Below are 18,135 nucleotides of genomic sequence, written 5' to 3'. Positions count from 1 at the left end.
GTTTTAGTGTTTACCTGTTGATGCTCTTTCTCCTTTGACTTCCAGTCTCAGGTTCTTTCTGTGGGATATGCCTCTCTAATCTACAAATTCTTTTTTTTTTTTTTTTGTACCAGGGATTAAACCCAGGGGTGCTTAACCACTGAACCACATCCAAAACTCTTTTAGTTTTATTCTTTTAAATTTTGAGACAGGGTTTCACTAAGTTGCTTAAGACCTTGCTAAGTTGCTAAGACTGGCTTTGATCTTGTGATCTTCCTGCCTCAGCCTAAGTCTCTGGGATTACAGGTATATACCACTGGGTTCAGAGTCCCCAGAATATGTGTTATTTTAATCTAGAAACACTATAAGGCAGTGGTAAGCCTGTGGGCTTTGGTGCCCCAAAGAGATTTAAGTCTTGCATCTACTATTTATTGACTGTGTATGTTTCTTTATCTGTGAGAAGGAAATGATAATAATAAAACCTGGTTAAGTGTAATTAAATGACATTATTTAACCAAGTTACCAAATAAGAAGCAGCTGTTGTTATTATCATTCGTCTTATCTAACTCTGTATTAGTATGTATAATGCAGCACAATTGTATGAAGACAACAGGAAATTTTCTTAGTATAAAAGTGATTGATTTAAGGAATATTTTCTGGAAGTTGTTAACTTTGACTACTGGTGCTCCTCTTACCATCCTGCATTACATTTTATCTTTTAATAGGAAATCAACCAATAGTAGCAAGGATTGTGAAGCAGCTGTAGTATTTTAGGAGATGTGATGGCTGATTCATTGCATACCATGCCCACAGCCCCCTTTCACACACTGGTTACCATACTTTATATTGGCTACTATAACATCATTCTGGCCACCTAATTTAATTCAAACCATTGAACAAAATATAGTCATCTATAAGCTTGCCAGAAACTATGCAGAAGCAATTCTATATTGGAGAGTATCTAGATGAGTTAAGCATATCATCTCAAAATACACCCCCTCCACTTACCCACCCTGCCTCCCCCCCACCCTATGAGAATAGACAGGAAAAGAGAGGGGGAGAGAGAAAAAAAATTACAATTAAGAAGACAATAAGCAGACACTGAAGCAGTAGAAGCCTATAGAAACAGAAATCATGAAAGAAGAAACTGGAGGGTCAGGAGTTAGTATAGATAGTTGAGAGTTACACAGGAAAAAAGAAACAGAGGAGAAAAGATGCAGGCATCTGGCAGTGACTCTAAGCTAGTCTCTGGCTTTGGTAGAATTTCACCAGAGTTGCTGTTGGCCACCTAGAAATGTCATCGAATTTGAAAGGAAGTTTTAGTGCTCTAGGAGTGCTGCCTAGGTTACTGTACCATTTTAAAGATAACATGGCCTCTGTAAACCCCCTCAAGTGTTCCTGGATAGTATCCAGTTGATCAATCTCTGGGTAAGCTAGCCTTTACATGTGGTACTACACCACACTCTAAATCCTGATTTCTTTTTCTCCTTTTTCTTCCTTTGTCTTTCATTAGCAAATAACCTGCCAACACGTGTAGGTCTCTGTATCCAAGCATCCCAGGAGAACCTGTAGCTAACCACATATTTCAGGTCTCCAACCCCATTTCAGGTTAAACTTTATTGTAAAACCCCAATCCAGGATGTATGCAAAGTTAAAGACCAGTGTGGACAAGGTCAAAGAGCCCTGTGAATGTCTCAAAACAGAAAGAACGTGACATATTAATTGAAAAAGTCATCTGCTTTTCTCTACATCAGCCACACATGCCGCTTTTCTACCCAAATTCTTTTTATCCTCTTCTCTGCCAGTCCATATCCCTCACCATGTATCTGCAGAACCTCTTTAAAATTCACTGCCTCCTAGAAGTGCTTCCTACACTTTTACCTGATCTGCTTTTAGCTCCTGTTGCCCTGTTTTAGAATGCGGTAGAAGAATTAGTATTTTGTAAAAAGGTTTTTGGCAACTTGTTTTCCCTTGTTTTTTACTTTTTTCTTTTGTCTAAAAGATTAAATTGGCTATATCTTGAATGTCTTCTAAAATTTTAAGTACTCTGCTTCATGAATAACTGATGTTCAGTAAATCTTAACTGATCTTCAGTAACGGTAAAAACTGAGGCTGATAATGATTATTGAGAATCTGCTGTTTTATCAGGTAAGGTGTTCCTACTTTACTTTTATAATCTCTATTCCTCATATTGATATGTGCAGCCAATATTTTCATCCATAATTTACAGATGAGCAAAATACAGTCAGAAAGGTTAAATAATCAAGTCACACAGCTTTTAAGTAACACCATCAAGAGTGAATTTGGTGCTTTTACAATTGTCTATTTTGATAATATTTTGCATGTCTGAAGATTTTTCTTGTTTAAATGGTTTTTAGGGAAATAAGAAGTCATTTTTTGTTTTGTTTTGTTTTTTTGTTATCTATAGCTTTTTTTTTTCTGTTGTGTGTGTGACTGTGGAAAACCCAGTGGTGATTCATACATAGAAAATTTCAAAGCTTCTCCTAAAGGTATGCGGCACCCTCGTCATGTCTCAAGGGCATGGCTCATTGACTCTATACCATTTATATTTTTATTCAGTTTAAGCCACAAATACTGTCTAGAGTTGAAGCCAGAGAATATGACTCACGTTAGTGAGTACAAAGATCTTAAAGCCTTATAATTTTAGAAAGATTGTAATCAGTGTATTAAAGTGATATTTATTAATATTAATAGTACAATAGCAATATTTACATCACTAACACATTTATTGAATAAAGCTTCTTACAATTTTAACTGCATTTTGATATAGGTAACTTTTCCATTTAATCTATCCATTAACCAGGTAATTTTTGGGGAGGGGGCGTTACTGGGGATTGAACTCAGGGGCGCTGGAACACTGAGCCACATCCCCAGCCCTATTTCATATTTTATTTAGAGAAAGGGTCTCACTGAGTTGCTTAGTGCCTTGCTTTTGCTGAGACTGGCTTTGAACTCTCAATCCTCCTGCCTCAGCCTCCTGAGCTTCGGGAATTACAGGTGTGCACCACTGCGCCTGGCCTCAACCAGGTAATTTTTGAGCATTAACTTCATAAATTCAACAGTATTATTGCAATTAGTATGTAGCTCACAGAAAAACAATTATGAATTCCAAGGATGTTAGGTTCATAGAAAACTCTCTTCAGACAACTAAAAAGAAATCTCTAAATCCCTCTTTTAATTAACTATATCTTGATCTAGGAATTACTTGTGTCATATTTTATTATGTTTGTTTTCCTTAGACTCAAATGTGTGTATACCAAAAAGCCAATTTCATTTATATCATAGATCAAAGACCAGGTAATTATACTTTATAACAGATAATCTGGTAAGTCTGATCTGGAATGGGAAAGGCTACCATCATTTGTCTTTTTATATCTCTGGTGGTATAACATCCTTCACCTTAAAAATCACCTTTAATTCACAACAGTTTAACGTAGACCAGAGCTATTCATAAGCAACTAACAAATTGGTGCACTAAAGTTAATTTGAATAGAGAAATACACTGCTAGGCCAAAATTTGTTTATTAGAGAATCAACCCAGTAATCTGTACATTCTTGTCTATTGAGAGACACATATATGAGAAATATAATCAAGAGCAGAAGTTTTCTTAGTTTATCTGGAGACAGAACAGAAGGCCCTGCATGAATTTGAAGTAGGATTTTCTCAGCCTGGTTATTCTTTTCTCCCTCACGGAACCCCTCACAAACTGTCAGACATCTGGGGCAGTTCTGAGAATGGTTGAGGAGTTAGCTACAAGCCAACTCCAAATACTTTCCTCTGATTCTTTCATCTTAAAATAATCCCATCATTTATTTCACAACTTTAAGAATATCTTTTAAATTTACCTACCCCAACCAGGGCTGCAATCTTTTCATTGTAGTTTGTATTTCAAAAAGAGTATTCTGTGTTTATCTTTATAATCATAAGTTCATGGATAGATGAATATTTCCTGTACATAATTCCAGTTTTATTTTCATTGTCATGTTCATAGTTACATTTTTGGAGAAATTCTCCACTTTGGTGTCACCATTCAAAAATTTATCTCCATTGATTGTATGAAATTAATCATAAAGAATAATAATAAAGTGCTGAATTTTTAAACTGATGTACATTTTAAAAGTTGTTATTTCAGAAATTGGGCGCTCTATTAGGATAATATTACTCTCACTGCTTTCTAGTCCAGTTTCTTGAATTGGAGAGTGGTAGGATGCTCTAGCAGATCAAGGACATTGCTATGAATGTTATCAATCATTTGGGAGGGAAAAAGATAGGCTGAGAATAGATGAATTTACCTAGATTTCATCAGAAAACTATCTTGGCCACCATTGTTTCTGGAAACCATTTCTTTATGTAATGCCTAAGTTTTGAGGAACTTCATTCTAGTTTTTGGCATTGTGATTTGGCCCAATCACCATCAACTGACTAGATTCTATAATAAGAAAATGAGTAATGGTGTAGCAAATTGATTCAAAGTCATTAGTTTAATTTGGATAAGGCAAAATACCCTGGGGCAAGTGAAACATTAGGATAAATGTCTTAATTTTTACTAGTTATGCAATGTACTGAAAACAGTCTGAAATCAGCCAGAAACTGGCAGGTGTTGGACTTTCCAAAATGTGTAAAGTATTTACCATTTGAGCAAGAATGGATCAAATTCAACCCCTTGCTTGATCAATTTACATATGTGTACAAGAAGTCAAATTTGCCTAATCATTATGTTTGCCAATATTTGGAAAGTTGGGAAAGAATTTTGGCTTTGGAAAAAATTAACACATTCTTAATGGTGCTTTACCAGGCAAATGGATAATTTCCTACATGTGGATTATATTATCCTTTTTAGGCAGCAAGATGAGTGGATCCACATTGATGCAAACTCATAACCAGGGTCCTTGGTTCATGATTTGTTGGGAAAATTCTTCCTAGTTCTACAGCTGTGTCTGTACATATCTCCATCTAGGTGTCTGGGATGAACTCACTCAGGTTGTTGGCCACTCTCTAATAAATAAAAGAGAAAGCACAAGGACTTTGTTGATTTCAGAATAAATGCCACTTCCCTTCATTTTTTTATTGGTTCTTTTTAGTTATACAAGACAATAGGATGTATTTTGGACCTAATTATAAAAACATGGAATATAATTCATTCTAATTCACTTCCCAGTACTTCCCCTTCCCCTCCTCTGTTCCTTCCCCCTGTTGGGAGGAGGGTTGGGATAGGGAAAGAGTGGAATGAATCTATCTAACTTTCCTATGTAGACATATGAATATGCTACAGTGAATCTCACCAACATGCACATCCATGGGACACTAAGCTACTTCCCTTCTGATTGACCTCCCTTCCATTTCCCTTCCTTTTCTAATGCTCTCCTTTCTTTTGCATTCACTTGATTCCTTCCTCTCTCCCTCCTTCCTTCTTCCTCCCTTCCTTCTTTCCTTCCATCAGAACACAAATTATAAGCTTTTTTGCTATTAAATAAAAGTCCTCAAAAAAAGTAAAATTTACATTCTATCTTTAAATTCATTCAACAAGGAATGAAGCCTTTGTTTTCACTCATAAACTGTTGTTTTGGATAAAAGAATATGCTATACTTGCTCATCCTTGAACAAATAGAAATGTAATTGCAGTAGGGATTAAAATATATATCATATATCAGTACTTTGACTCCATAAAAGCTTAGCAAAGCAGAAGATCTATTATGTCCTTCCAAAACCCACCCCACATGAAGGTCTCTGTAGACCCCCATACCCACCCCAGCAGTGGAGACACCATGGTTGTGCTGATGACCTTTCTGTTCTAGAATCTTATTATCTGCTAGCTGCTATCAGTCCTCTCATGTACTTTTACAGCATCAAGGCAGTGTTGTTTCTTACAGCGGTAACAGGCCCCCTTTCTTGCTGTATTCCTCATTTTGCCTGCAGTTTTTACTATTTAATGGACATGATTATGTGCTTTCTTTCTAGCACTATTTCAAAGGATGTTATCAACCAACTTCCCTTGAAAAAACTACAGAGACAGAAGAGAAACTCCAAGCTCTTGGGACATAGACTCCAACATATGCAGGCTTGTTTTGGTCTAGAAGCACATTGCCAACTAGATTCTGAAAATGAAATGGCTAACTGGTAACTTGACCTCCAAGTAAAACTTTGGCTCATATTTCTCCCATGTACAGTGTATAATGTTGCTCCAGCTTGCAGGATCAGTTTATGCAAGTCATGTACTTATGTGTTCAGAAGCAGTTTGGGTTAATGCGCAGTATCCTGGGTTATCCTAGTCAGGGGTCTGAGATGCTAATCCTAGTGCCAATTTTATCTCCTTAGTTGTGAGGAAGTTTTTCAATGTCTTTGGGCCTATTTTCCAATGTAACATGAAGGGATTAGTCTAGATGATTTCTGGAGGCCCAGTTTTGGGCTATATAAATCGGTTTTCCCCAAATCACATTCTTTTGTATTCCAAACCAGGCTTTTTCTCTGTTACTGGAATCTTTAGTTAGTACATCTTTTCTAGGTAGCTTAACATATAGGAAAAATAATTTTGTAAATATATGATAAACAACTAATGGTTTCCTTTTTTCAGTGATAATTTTTTTTTTTTTTTTTTACAAAAGTTAAAATCAGGATCTGGAGTTGTGGCTCAGTGGTAAAGCACTTGCCTGGCACATGAGAGGCACAGGGTTCAATCCTCAGCACCACATAAAAATAAAAAACAATTGAATAAATAAAGTATTTTAAAAAAAGGTAAAATCAGTTGTCTCTTAATCCCAGTAACTTATTACTACATATCATTTTCCTGCAAATTTGGAGAGTTCAAAAATAAGAAATAAAAAACACATCATTGGATGAAGTTGAGTCTTGTTTTCATTGGAAGTCTAGATAATCTAGCAGGTTGAGCCTGCTCTTAATTTCTATTCATTCATTTATACATCCATTTAGCCACTTGAATATAGTGCCTAATATGAGACGAATGTGTGTTTAATCTTTAGGAACATAAAAATAAACAGAAAGTATTTCTTTGCTCAACCTGAAGTACATCAGAGAAAGAAGTACTAACAGAGAAAGAAGTACTAACTTCTTTGTTAGTGAACTTCTTTTAAAGTGAAACCTCATTGATTTCTAGGCTATTGATATAATTAAATATTTTAAATACTGAACATGAAACACACTTTCAAGTGTTGAAGAAAGGAAACACTTTAATATATTTTGGGTTATTTTTGGTTTTTCTTGAAAGGCAAATTAAAGAGAGTAATAACTAATTCTTCCCAATAATTTACAAGCTAATGATTCCTTTACCTTATTTTATAATATTTCCTTAATATTATGCTTCAGAACTCTGTACCACCACTTCAATCTCTTAGCATATTACTACTTGGAATGTAGCATAGGCTGAGTGTAATTTATTAGTTTATTAATTTATTAATTATCACTTCCCCTCCTCTTCAATGTAATTAAAATGACATTCAAATATTTTATATAAGATGGAATTTTATACCCTTATTTAAAATTATTAGTGCCTTATGGTAGTTTTCAATCTTGGATGATAATATGCAGTTTAGATTTTTAAACCAAGAGCACTTGTGAGTATATAAAAACAAAGCCGGCCTCCAGAGAAACTTTAATATACCATGGTGTAACTCAGATTTCTGATTCTCTATGGAAATGAAAATAATAATCAAAAGGATATCTTTTTTAAAAGTATAATAACATTTTAAATGTCACATGTGGGGACCTATTGAAATACCTGTTGTATGTATGTGTGTTGGTCAAAACAGGGAACCAAACAGCAAATCTCAATGCTGTGGGCTCATTAGCAATTAGCAGTCAAGGTTGGAGCTGGGAGACTCAATTTCCCTAGAGTTTTCTGGAACACTGCTTACATCATGATTTTCTTTGAAAGCAACCATAACAATGAAGATAAAATTGACTTTACTACAGACTTCTCATTTTTGAATACCCTCTACCTGAAGTGATAAGCTTTCCTATAATCTTAACAATTTTTACCATAGTTCTTTTCTGAGTTGTTTCTATTTAGAACATGGTAATCTACCTCCCTTTGATGGGCCCCACAGACAGCTGCCTCATGCCTTTACTCCTAGTAAGGATTTGGGAGGCGAAGCTCACTTCAATGTTTGATGAAGTCTAGACAAATTATTACCAAGGTAAAGGTAAATATGCTTCAGTGAGGATTGATGTAATCATTCAACTTGAAGAGTGGTCAAAGTTACAGAAATTTCCCATTTGGGAAAAAATTGCTTTGTCCATTTTATGTACATAAGTGGTCAAAACATTGGGCTATTCCATATCCCCAAACAGCAATTAGAGCAATGAAACAGAATGAACCAAAATGGGTTTTGAGGTCTTGGAGGGTTAAGATAACACCACACGGATTGTGTGGTGTCACTCACTATAAATAAGGTTTGACCTGACCCAGTTTTTCCCTCCTGTGGTGGCAGAAAGTGTGACAGTTTACCAATCAATCATTTAAACCACAGTGTCGTAAACATATTTACAGTGATTCACAAACAAAACATAGTCATATATTCAGGTATAAAATGATGCTTTATTTCATGTTTTGCTGCTTTATTTTAGATCCCAGTCTTTTCAGACATTTTTGACAATTATTATATTAAGAGGTAGGCAACATAGGCATTAAATATTATCTACAATCTCTTTACTTTTCTATTATAAAAAGAATGTGCCAGGCTGGGGTTGTAGTTCAGTGGAAGAGCACTTGCCTAGCATGTGTGAGGCATTGGGTTTGATTCTCAGTACCAAACACAAATAAATAAAATAAAGGTCCATTGACAACTAAAAGATATATTAAAAAAAGAAAAAGAAAAAAATGTGCCATTCCAACCTGGAGTTGGCAGAGAAAATATATTTCTCATAGTAAACTAATGACCATTAAAAAAGCTTGCCATAATGTTAGGGTCTGTAAATAAGTCAAGATGGCGCCTGGCATTTTGCCAGAGGGAGCGGTTTGTGAAGTAACGCCAGCGAGTCATTAAGTGTGGAGATTCCTTATTGGTTGACTGCTGTATCTAGTTTATGTTAATTAAGATAAGCTGTGTGGAATGTATATATACCCCTCCTGTCCTACAATAAACGGCTTCCACTCCTGCTGTATCAATCTACACAAGTTGCTCGTCCGTGTCCCCCCCCCCCCCCCCCCCCCCCCCCCCGGCTATTTTGCCCAGCCTGCCGGGCTGCAGCACCATAAAAATTCCCCTAACTTGATGTGATGTAGAATTAGAAGGGTGTGTGTGTATGTATCAACTACATACTAATGTTTGCCAAATACTCCTTTGAAAGACTGATGAATTAATAAGAATTATGATAATTGACATGCTTATCATTCTTTTTCTTTTTTAGAATTTATTTATTTTAATTAGGTGTATATGATAGCAGAATGCATTTTGATCCATTGTACACAATTGCAGCACAACTTTTCATTTCTCTGATTATACACCATGTAGCATCGCACGATATGTGCAGTCATACAGGCATGCTTATCATTCTTATGAAAAGCTGCTAAATGCTTTGAAACAACCTAAAGCCCAGATTTGAATTTCCCTCATTTATTATTGCTTGAGGCCCAACAATTGTTTTCATAGTGCCAAAATAATAGTATCTCGGCCACCATATGTAAAGTGGAATATTCCTCATCTGACCCTTCTATTCCCTATCCCTCTTTCCTGCTCTATTTTTATGTAGTATTTTCTTATCATTCCCTCTATCTTCCTACTAGAGTGTTAGCACCATGAGGTCCAGGATTTTGATGTGTTTGATTGCTATTGTGTATCCCCTGTGCCTAGAACAGTTAGAGGCAAATGATCAACTCTTTCTTTCCCCATATTTTTTTGTTGGTTCATTATCGTTGTACATAATGAGATTTGTTGTTACATATTCATACATGTACATAACATAACAATATAATTTGGCCAATATCATGCCCCAGTACTTCCAATTTCCTTCCTCTCCTTCCTTCCCCTGGTCCCTTCCCTTTATTCCACTGATCTCCCTTTGAGTTTCATGAGATCCACCCCCTACCCCACTTTTCCTTTTTTCTCTCTAGCTTCCACATATGAGAGAAAACATATGACCTTGACCTTCTGAATTTGTCACGTTTTGTTTAACACAATGGTCTCAAATTTTATTCATTTTGTGCAAATGACATCATTTCATTTTTCTTTATGACTGAATAAAATTCCATTATGTGTATGTATGAAATTTTCTTTAAAACTATTGGGTCTTGATAAATACCTCATTAGACGAAAGAAGAATGAAAAGTCGATTGGCCGGTTAAGGGATGGCATCTGAAACTAAATCAGGTCTGTCTGATTCAAGGCCTGTGCCTTCATTCTTGTGTTAAACTCTGCCCCAGGGGTGCTTAGTCAGACTTGGTGCTGTTGGACCCTTAAGCCCCAGTGGGCTTCTTCCAACTAATGATATTAGCATTCCTATCTTTTGGCTTTCCTGGTGCCAAATTCAATATACAATGGAATTTTTTAAAATTGTGCTACGGACTTCAATTGTGTCTTGAGATCATCTCTCGTCTCTAATTGATATGATTTAATTACTTTATCTTGCATTTTAAACATTGCTTTCCCATTCATTTTGGCCTGATCTTCTGAAAGGGCTTGATGCAGTTTATGAAGACCTTATATTAATACTGTTTAGAGGTGAATCCTTTCTTTTACTTCTGTCAGAAAGAAGGGCTCCTCTGATAGAATGTATGCAGGTCTTTCCCCTGTGCATAGTTACTTATTTTTAAAACTTTCTTCCACATTTTTATTGGTGCCCTATAGTTGTACATAATGATAGGATGTGTTGTTACATATTTGTACATGCACACAATATAACAATATATCTCTAGTCTCAGTTTGTGTCTGTCTGGAAGGGCTTCAGTCCAAACTCTGCTCTCCCTCATAGCGAAGGTGCCTCTAGTCATATTTGGAATTCCATCATTCAGCTTTCAATTCTTTGGACATTGAAGGCTTGTTATACTTTTAAAATTACAAACATTTTCAAGAAGAACAAAGACCACTTGAGGTTTCCAAGACTGATTGGCATTCTAGGGCAGTTCAGACAACTAAGGCTAAGGTTTTGAGGGAGGAAGAATGGGTGATAATGATTATGCAGAGATGGATTACCAATATATGGGAAACAAAAATGAAGGCCAATGCAGAGAAGAATACCTTACCCTTGCATTTGAATGGCAGAGCAGAAATTTTGTGAGTTTTGATTGTAGACATTTTTTTTTTAAATCTCCAGAACCAAGAACAGAAAGTGAATGATTGATCATGAATAATAAACTTTTTCAGAGCATTTAATGTAACTTAATGAATGTTGTTATAATTAGTAATAATGCAGGGAGCCATACATTGAGTTTAGCACTTTACCAATATCATCTCATAAGAGCCTCCTTAGTGCTCTGTTTAACACAGAGGAAAAGAAAGATTTGGAGACATTAAACAAATTATCCAAAATCTGGGAACTAATAATAAAGGACAGAATTGGGACTGATGTCTCTAAGTCCAAGTCCTGTGCTCTTAATCCCTCTGTGGCTCTACTGCTTAAGGCTGGATCACTGGAGAAGTAAAACAAACAAACAAACAAACAAGCCCAAACATCCATCCTAGAGTCTGTAGCTTAAATGATTCTTTCTTTCTTTTCTTTTCTTCTTCTTCTTCTTTTTTTTTTTTTTTTGTAATTCAGGTATTGGTTTATAATGTACCTTGCCTTTGACAGGTCTTAGTTGTTTGATCATAGTTTTCTTTCTTTCTTTTTTTTTTTTTTTTTGGCCAAGAATAAGGCTCTATTTTGACTCATTGGTTGTTTTGTCTGTTTGTTTGTTTGAGGGTACTGGGGATTGAACTCCAGGGCACTTGATCACTGAGCCACATCCCCAGCTCTATTTTGTATTTTATTTAGAGTCAGGGTCTCACTGAATTGCTTAGCGCCTTGCTTTTGCTGAGGCTGAATTTGAACTGGTGGTCCTCCTGCCTCAGCCTCCTGAGCCACTGGGATTACAGGTGTGTGCCACCATGCTGGGCCTGATTTATTGCTTTTGACACGAAAAAAGTTTGGAGCCCTACAAGACCCCACAGTGCTAGATAAATATCCCAAGGAAGTTTGTGACCTTGAATTCCCAGGAGATACCCAAAGGATAGATGCTGCTGTCCATGATCCTACTGCTGGGACCACCACTTTTCTTCATAGTGAACAAGTACTACTAGCCAGTCGAGGTAGAAGATTTTGTTGGCAGTTCATAGTTACAGCAAATTCCTCATTTTTCTGAAATATAAATTTCTGAAATTAACTATGTAGAGCATATTTCTAGAAAAGAATTGAATGTTAACATCTTTTGGGGGGTGATATTTAAGATTGAACTCAGGGATACTGTGCCACTGAATTACAACCCAAGTTCTTCTATTTTTTTATTTTGAGACAGAGCCTCACTAAATTGCTGAGGCTAACCTCAAACTTTTGATTCTCTTGCCTTAGCCTCCCAAGTTGCTGGGATCACAGGCAGACACTACAATGCCTGGCCTAAATGCATAGCATTGTTAAGATTTAGTTTGAGCTCATTCCCAAATTTGTGATACACTTGATGATGAAAACAAAACTATGAAAAATGACCACTCCAAATTCATTAAAGATTGTTTGTCTGGAACTGATAAAGTGGATGCAACATACCAATGACACAATGAGTGTTTCTGTCCTAGAAAGTGCTGTTTAAGAAAGCTTTAGTCAAAATGGCAATTATCAAGAATACAAGTAACAATAAATGTTGGCGAGGATGTGGGGGAAAAGGTACACTTATATATTGCTGGTGAGACTGCAAATTGGTACAACCACTCTAGAAAGCAGTATGGAGATTCCTCAGCAAACTTGGAATGGAACCACCATTTGACCCAGTTATCCCACTCCTTGGTTTTTAACTGAAAGACCTGAAATCAGCATACTACACTGACACAGCCACATCAATGTTTATAGCAGCTCAATTCACACTCAGATAAAGCTCATTCACATTTGATAAAGAAAATGTGGTATATCTACACAATGGAATATTACTCAGCAATAAAGAAGAATGAAGTTATGGCATTTTCTAAAAAATGAATGGAACTAGAGAATATCATGCTAAGTGAAATAAGCCAGTCCCCCCAAAACCAAAGGTCAAATGTTCTGATATGTGGATGATAACCCACAACAAGGGAGGGTAGGGACTGGAAGTATAGAAGTTCATTGGATTAGACAAACGAAATGAAGGGAAGAAAGGGTGGATGGAAACAGGAAAGACAGTAGAATGAATCAGACATAACTTTCCTATGCTCATATATGAATACATGACTATTGTAACTCCACATCGTGTTCAACCACAAGAGTGGATCAAAATTGTAATGGATTGTACCCCATGTATGTATAAAATGTCAAAATACACCCTACTGTCATGTATATCTAAAAACAACAAATAAAGAAATAAAATATAAAAGAAAAAAAAGGAAAACTTTAAGGTTAACTTTTAAGGATATATGGTGTAGTTTGGGGGGATTGTCTCAAAAAATTTTGAGATGTTATAGTAATTTGTTTTCTTACAAGACTCTGTTTTCCAAACATTATATAATAACATTACATTTGTGTACATTAACTTTTAAATATGAAATTTTGTTCTTTAAAAATTCTTAGGTTTGGAGTTGCCTTGTCCTGTGCCTTTTTCTTTCCTTGTGTGGATGCTGCCAGGCTCCCTTCATGCTCTGGTCCGCCATCTTCTTGAGACCAACACCATGGTTGAATTGTTAGAAGTACTAAATTACTGACCTGCTGTGCAGCTGTAGAATCTAAAATGAATCCCTATATATTCTGTTGCAGACCTGTGGATCATGCCACAATTGGCCATCAATTAAGTTACAAAGTTCTAATGGGGAGATATTTGAAGTTGATGTAGAAATTGCCAAACAATCTGTGACAATCAAGACCATGTTGGAAGATCTGGGAATGGATGGTGAAGAAGATGATGACCCAGTTGTTCTACCAAATGTTAATGCAGCAATATTAAAAAAAGGTCATTCAGTAGTGCACACACCAGAAGGATGACCCTCCTCCTCTTGAGGATGATGAGAACAAAGAAAAGTGAACAGAAGATATCCCCATTTGGGACCAAGAATTCCTGAAAGTTGACCAAGGATCACTTTTGTGAACTTATTCTGGCTGCGAACTACTTAGACATCAAAGTTTGCTTGATGTTACGGGCAAGACTGTTGCCAATATGATCAAGGGAAAAACTCCTGAGGAGATTTGCAAAACCTTCAATATCAAACATGACTTCACTGAAGAGGAGGAAGCCCAGGTATGCAAAGAGAACGGGTGATGTGAAAGGAAGTGGAATGTTGTACCTGACACTATAACACTATAAGGATTGTTCCAAATACTAGTTGCACTACTCTGTTTATAATTGTTAATGTTAGACAAACAGTAGACAAATGCAGCAGCAAATCAATCTATTAGCATAATATTGTGCTTATTGCCTGTGTAGTTTGAGTACAGACTCCAAACCTATGGCTGAATTTCTTCTAGTATGAGAAAAAGTTTATGTTTTCTTTACTCTGAATAAAATCGAACTGTGGGTTCTCTGTAGAAAGTGTCATTTTGGGCTTTCCCTGCTTTTGTAAGGCGATTTTTGCCAAGTTTATTGTCCAGTTTACTTTGGTGAGCTTTTAAAAGTTGACATTGTAAATAAAACAACTTGCAAACATTTTCTGAAATAGGGAAAAAAAACAAAAACAAAAACATAACTTATGTTCTACTTTAGTGAATTAAGGTAATAAGGTAAGACTAGACTTTTTAAAATTAGTGCATTAAAATTATATAATAGGAGATTAATTGTAATATATTTGTCATACATATAACATAATACAGTCTATTTTAATAAAAGTTGAACTTTTGCTTTGTTGTTTAAATATTAGGAAGCTTCAAATACACTGAAGTTGCTTTTTGTTAAAGCCACTGAGGCATTTCTCTATTTTTACAACTTGTTTTCATATCTATTATTCAGTGCCAAACCATCTTCATTTTAACCTTTTCAAAGAAATTTGGGGAGGGGAGGGCCAGAATGTGTTTTCTATTCCTAGTTGTTTTCTCTTAGAGTGTTCGGCTAAATCTGGCAGAAGCAGCCATGTAGTAAATATTCTTTTTAATGAGGCACAATGAAAATTAGAATTCATTAGGTGGTAAGCCCAGAAAATTAAGTCTTTCCTTTCAACTGTTATATTCTGGCAGAATCTAAAAAAATAATTTCCTTTATTTCTTACAGATTCTATTAATTTCTTTTGTGGATCAGCCCAGTACAAAGATAGCATCTCTAAAAAGCATGTGATTAAATTGTTAAAAGGAAATGACCTCCTAAATTGCTGACCTGGGTTGCAGCTGGAGCCTCTAAAATGAGTCCCTCTGGATTCTGTTGCAGAACCTATGGATTATGCCACAATTGGCTATGCATAAGCAAGTTAGGCAGGATACTCTAACACCTTATGTTCTAGGGTATAAATATGACTAAGTGCCAATTCAAATTTAGTTTTCTCTTTTAAGAGCATGTAAACCCATTCCATGGGATTATAGACAAAAAGGAAATCAGAAACTAGAATACAGCAACCTTCAGAGTGTTCACAAAAACTCATGCAGTTGCAGAGGCAAATCACTTATCATTTACAAATAAAGATACTACTGACATTGTCAACACAGACAATACATACTCTAATCAAAACATGCTCTTGAACTTCAGGATTCTTCGATTTACAGAATTTTTATATTTTAGACCATCTCAAGTGACCAATTTGGTAATATCTAATCTGAGTGCACCCTGTTTACAAAACAGTTGCTCATGGGCACTTTTGTTTCTCTCTTTGGTGATACTCTCAATTTAGAAACTGGTGATGATCTGTGTTTTAAAAAGTCCCATATTGCTTATGTCTGAATCAGTGGTAGATACTTACTCTAATCTTGTCCAATTTTGTTTGCTCATTTTACAGGTTTTTAAATTTCCCAGTGATTCAGTGGGTGGGTTAGAACCTTTTTTAAATACCAACTCAGCCCCAATAAGTTAAAGGTGACATTCAAAACCACAGCCATTTCACCGGTGATAACCAGAAGCCCTGGCTTTCATTTTTACAATTAACCACCTGTGATAAGCACTTGTGTTGACAAGCAGGCTGCCAACACATTGCAAAGTGGTGACACATCCTATCAGCAGTCTGACACCACTCCTCTGTGAACAATTCCCTATAGACAAAGTGTTTGGTTCTCTTAAGGAATCAACATTTATTTCAATATTCCAGGGAATTTTTCCTTATCGCTACTAAAAATATTATGGAATATGTAATAGCATATCTTTAGTAACCTCTGATTTCTCTTTTCTGTAACTAATAAAACACTAAAGCTGTTTCATAATTATTTTTTCATAATTACTTTTAAAGTTGAGAAACAGTGGCATTTGTCCTTTAGAAGGTTGTTTTGAAGGAGGTAATATTGTAATAATCCTGTTAAAAAAATTTTTCATGGGCTGGGGATGTGGCTCAAGCAGTAGCGCGCTCGCCTGGCTTGCGTGCGGCGCTGGGTTCGACCCTCAGCACCACATACAAACAAAGATGTTGTGTCTGCTGAAAGAAACCTAAAAAATAAATATTAAAAAATCCTCTCTCTCTCCCTCTCGCTCTCTCTCTCAAAAAAAAATTCTCATCTTACCCTTCATTCCATTGTCATAGTGACTTCAATAATATCCTTCGCAGTTGATGCTCAAATGATATTCATTGATTTGATAACTCAAAAGATTTCTTTTCTTTTAGAATGGTTATATATCTACAAATACCCCCAAAGATATGAGAATGAGTAGCCTGTTTTGTTCTTTTCCCCCCGATTTTAAACACTGAAAAAATGTTCGAAAGAAAAAATTCTTCTGAAGAAGAATGCAGTAAGCTCCATGGTGGACAGGCTTTTTTTTCTTTTTCTTTTTTTTCTGATTGAGCCCAAATTTAATCTTGAACTCATTGGAAACAGTCTATTCTTAGGTGTATTTGGCTGTGTTTTGGATAAAAGCATAATAGAGTTATTTCAACTGATTGCTCTTATTTCATAGACTTCATTGGTTTTCTCTAAGGTACTGACTACTCTAGATTATAGCATTTTATCCACATTTTAACCCTTTCCTACATGCTCTAAATCTCTATTCATGCTTCTTTTCTTTGTCTTAATATGTCTTTGAGATTCTTTTTCTTTTTGATGCTTGATCACTAAATTAACTTGCATGTTAAATCATTTATTTTATCTCTACAAAAATATTATAGAATATGCAAAAATATTATAGAATATTACACAATATGTAATAGCATATTTTCTGCACAGACAATACATATTCTGTGTACATCTACAGAGGACTACCTATTTACATCTACAGGGGACCAATTATGGCATTTTGATTTCATGGTACTGAATGTGTAAAGCTTTGAAAAGAAGAACAGTTTTATAAAAGAGGACTCTAAAACTGTTTTTCTGAGTTGTTGGACCAATGATACTTTTATTGTTCAAATGTAAAAATGAAATTTGACAAAGTTTAAATTGATCATATGCTTACTTACAGCTTTTGTTTTCCTGGGTACTTCCAGAGGTGTGAGAACCAAGCACCTTGGTTTTTAAGAAAATGTCTGAGAAGCAACAGGGTAGAAGCGATATTGGATGGTGCTTATGAACATGGAGTGTTGAGTTGACTGTCCTGGGTTTAAATTCTGGTAGTACCATTTATTAACTGTATGACATTTGCCTTCTCTTTGTCTTACAGTTTTCACATGTAAGATGGAAAATAAGCCTTCTCATAGTACCTGCCTAGGTACAGTAGTAAGGATTAAATGAGATAATGGCTTTTAAATGTAGTATGCAGCAATCTCTCAATATATATTCCTAATCATCAGAGTTGTTGTATGCTATTATAATTATTCTACTTCTGCCTGGACTTGTAGGAAATTTGTGCAGGACTCCATATTCACTGAAAGGGCATGCCAGTGTGTGTAAATCTGACCTTGGGATTCAATCCCTTACTACATCTGAGGATTGAAGCTTGGTTCTTGTGCAATTCCACAGCCCTCAGGTAAACA

The 18,135-nt window shown here is 35.7% G+C and overlaps 1 pseudogene; it reads left to right on the top strand.

Moving 5' to 3' along the window:
* Nucleotides 1-14,363, top strand: part of LOC114089017 (S-phase kinase-associated protein 1 pseudogene) — a 30,920-nt pseudogene extending 16,557 nt beyond the window's left edge.
* The last annotated feature ends 3,772 nt before the right edge of the window (nucleotides 14,364-18,135 follow it).

Source organism: Marmota flaviventris, chromosome 9 (genome assembly GCF_047511675.1).
Source record: "Marmota flaviventris isolate mMarFla1 chromosome 9, mMarFla1.hap1, whole genome shotgun sequence".
Classification (NCBI taxonomy): Eukaryota; Metazoa; Chordata; class Mammalia; order Rodentia; family Sciuridae; genus Marmota; species Marmota flaviventris.
This window is presented reverse-complemented; position numbering and strand designations above follow the sequence as displayed.